Source organism: Odocoileus virginianus, chromosome 28 (genome assembly GCF_023699985.2).
Source record: "Odocoileus virginianus isolate 20LAN1187 ecotype Illinois chromosome 28, Ovbor_1.2, whole genome shotgun sequence".
Lineage (NCBI taxonomy): Eukaryota > Metazoa > Chordata > Mammalia > Artiodactyla > Cervidae > Odocoileus > Odocoileus virginianus.
The window spans coordinates 16488073-16491776 of record NC_069701.1 but is presented as its reverse complement, the minus strand read 5'-3'; the positions used below and the strand labels follow the sequence as shown (position 1 = coordinate 16491776).

Below are 3704 nucleotides of genomic sequence, written 5' to 3'. Positions count from 1 at the left end.
TCATATGGCAGTTCAATTTCCAGTTTTTTTAAAGAATCTCCACATTGTTCTCCATAGTGGCTGTACTAGTTTGCATTCCCACCAACAGTGTAAGAGGGTTCCCTTTTCTCCACACCCTCTCCAGCATTGGGACTCAGTGGGAGAAAGCAAGGGTGGGATGTTCTGAGAGAATAGCATTGAAACAAGTGTAATATCAAGGGTGAAACAGACCACCAGCCCAGGTTGGATGCATGAGACAAGTGCTCAGGGCTGGTGTTCTGGGAAGACCCAGAGGGATGGGATGGGGAGGGAGGCGGGAGGGGGGATCAGGATGGGGAACCCATGTAAATCCATGGCTGATTCATGTCGATGTATAGTAAAAACCACTACAATATTGTAAAGTAATTAGCCTCCAACTAATAAAAATAAATGGAAAAAACATTAAAAAAATTTTTTTTAAATAAAATCTAAAAAAAAAAAAGCATCACGAATCATCAGGGAATGCCAAATCAAAATCACAATGAAATATCACCTCACACCTCTCAGAATGTCAACATCTATTATCAAAAAACAACAAATAACAAGTGTTGGTGAGAATGTGGAGAAAAGGGAATTCTTGTGCACTGTTGGGAATGTAAATTGGTGCAGCCACTCTGGAAAACAGTATAAAGGTTTCTCAAAAAACTAAAAATAGAAGTACCATATCTGGAGAAGGGAATGGAAATTGGAGAAGGCAATGCAATCCACTCCAGTATTCTTGCCTGGAAAATCCCATGGACAGAGAAGCCTGGCGGGCCACAGTCCAAGGGGTCGCAGAGAGTCGGACACAACTGAGCGACTAACACTACTACTACTACCATATCATCCAGCAATTCTACCTCTGGGTATATGTCTGAAGAAAATGAAAACACTAATTTGAAAAGATATATGTTCCTCTATGTTCATTGTAGCATTGTTTATAATAGCCAAGACATGGAAGCAAACATAAGTGCCCATCAGTAGAAGAATGGATAAAGATATAGCAGAAAATTTTTTGTTGTTCAGTCTCTCAGTCATGTCCAACTCTTTGTGACCCCATGGACTGCAGCACACCGGGCTTCCCTGTCCTTCACCATCTCCTGGAGTTTGCTCAAACTCATGTCCATTGAGCTGGTGATGCCATCCTACCATCTCATCCTCTGTCATCCCCTTCTCCTCCTGCCTGCAATGTTTCCCAGCATCAGGGTCTTTTCCAATAAGTCAGCTTTTCCCAGGTGGCCAAAGTATTGGAGCTTCAGCGTCAGCATCAGTCCTTCCAATGAATATTCAGGGTTGATTAAATGTATCTGTTCGTAAGAGTAAAGTCCAATTCTGTAAAGAACAATATTGCATAGGAACCCGAATGTTTGATCCATGAATCTAGGTAGATTGGAAGTGGTCAGACAGGAGATGGCAAGAGTGAATATTGACATTTTAGGAATCAGTGAACTAAAATGGACAGGAATGGGTGAATTTAATTCAGATGACCATTATATCTACTACTGCAGACAAGAATCCCTTAGAAGAAATGGAGTAGCCCTCACACAAAAGAGTCTGAAATGCAATTCTTGGGTGCAATCTCAAAAACAACGGAATGATGTCAGTTTGTTTCCAAAGCAAACCATTCAATATCACAGTAATCCAAGTCTATGCCCCAACCACTAATGCCAAAGAAGCTGAAGCTGAATGGTTCTATGAAGACCTACAAGATTTTCTAGAACTAACACCCAAAAAAGATGTCCTTTTCATCCTAGGGGACTGGAATGCAAAAGTAGGAAGTCAAGAGATTCCTGGAGTAACAGGCAAGTTCGGCCACGGAGTACAAAATGAAGCAGGACAAAAGCTAACAGAGTTTTGTTGGTCATAGCAAACATTTTCTCCACATCAGTGGAAAAGTACTCAGTCCTTAAAAAAAAGAAAGAAATCTTATCATCTGCAACAGCATGGATAGACCTAGAGGATATTATGTTAAGTCAAATAAGTCAGAGAAAGGCAGATAATGTATGATTTCACTTATATGTGGAAACTGAAAAAATGAAACAGATGAACAAACAGAACAAAACACAAACAGGAGTGACAGTAGCAACTGCCAGAATGACAAAAGCAACAACAGTCAAAGAAGCACTAGCCGGAGGGGAAGAGAAAACCAGCCAGAAGCCATCTGAAGCCAGAGAGATAAAGCTGTATGCCCAGATTCCCCCTGTAGAGAACATGGATGCATCCTTGTCCACACTTTCTAACTGTGAGAAGCTTTCACTGACTACAAACTGCATTGAAAAAACTGCAAACCTGAATGACTTAAAAAACTTAAAAATATTGTCTTCAGGATGAAATAACACAAAGAACTTAAATGAACTGGAAGTAGTAGGGGACACATTAGAATTGTGGATCTCCTACAGTTTTATTGAGAAGTTGAAAGGGACCCATGTAATGAAGAAACTGAAGATTCTCTACTTGTCTAATAACCTGGTGAAAGACTGGGCTGAATTTGTGAAGCTGGCAGAACTGCCATGCCTAGAAGACCTGGTGTTTGTAGGCAATCCCTTGGAAGAGAAACACTGTGCTGAGGAGAACTGGATTGAAGAGGCAACCAAGAGAATGCCCAAACTGAAAAAGCTAGATGGTACCCCAGTAGTTAAAGAAGATGAGGAAGAGGATAACTAACACTACATTTTCCACTTTGTGTTAACTTATTTAAATGTCGTAAGAATAGATGTTTTGTATAGTTGTCTATTTTAAAGATTCTGTGTGGGGCAAATGGTTCTTAAACCTCATTCCTATCTTTTATTCTCTTAAACCTATTCAGTATTTCTCCAGCACAACAATAACACCAACCTTATATATTCTAGTTATCTTTCTAGAAACTATACATTTTCAGTTTTTCCTTCAGTCCCAGTTACACACTGTGTGGCCCCATCTACTAAAACCTTTATAGTCCAGTCATTTTTAACAACAAAAGAATAAGTGTGTTGCTTTATTCAGTTTGTTCAGATTTTTTTAGGCCAGGTTCATCTCTTTAAGACTCAGAAGAACAAATGTGTCATGCCCTTGGTTTGGGAAGAGTTCCTCTTAGAAATACAGCAGCAGAATCAAGACACCAAAGTTGAATTGGAAAAGTTAGGGTGATAAAAGGAAAAATTAGTACCTTGATGGCCTTATAGCCCATGTTCTATTTACTTATCTTTTGTTCCACAAGTGTGTACATTGTCAACTGGAATTTGCATTGTGTTGACCTGCACGTCCACTCAAGTCCTGCGCACAATCAGCCAATTGTTCTGTGATCCAGGTCAGTGGTTAAAATGACTGTCATGATTGCCCTGGTGACCAATACTTTGGCCTTATTACACATGTGGACCTGATCTTAGGCAAACTTTTTTGGATTATAGTTCCTCGTTTGTTAGATAAGGAAATGTATATAAACAGTAGTTATATTTGAATTCCTAGCCTAAATGTTGACTATTCATATTTTTAAAAATTTGCCCTAATAACTTTGGTCTATTGACTCTCATGTTGAAAGAAGTAATTGTTGTAAAGGTATAGAACTTAGAAGATTGAATTTGGTACCTTTCAAAAAGTCACACTTAGTAAGTTAAACAACTCTAAAAATGAATTATGTAAATGGCTGTGGAAGGAAAAGAGAAGTCTCCTTACAGAATCCCAGGCAAATGGCAATATTTTTAAAGACTGCCTCTTCTGTGAGGATACTA

At 39.1% G+C, this 3704-nt stretch overlaps 1 pseudogene; it reads left to right on the top strand.

The window, feature by feature from the left end:
* The first annotated feature begins 2091 nt into the window (after positions 1-2091).
* Positions 2092-2701, top strand: LOC110151729 (dynein axonemal light chain 1 pseudogene; annotated as a pseudogene).
* The last annotated feature ends 1003 nt before the right edge of the window (positions 2702-3704 follow it).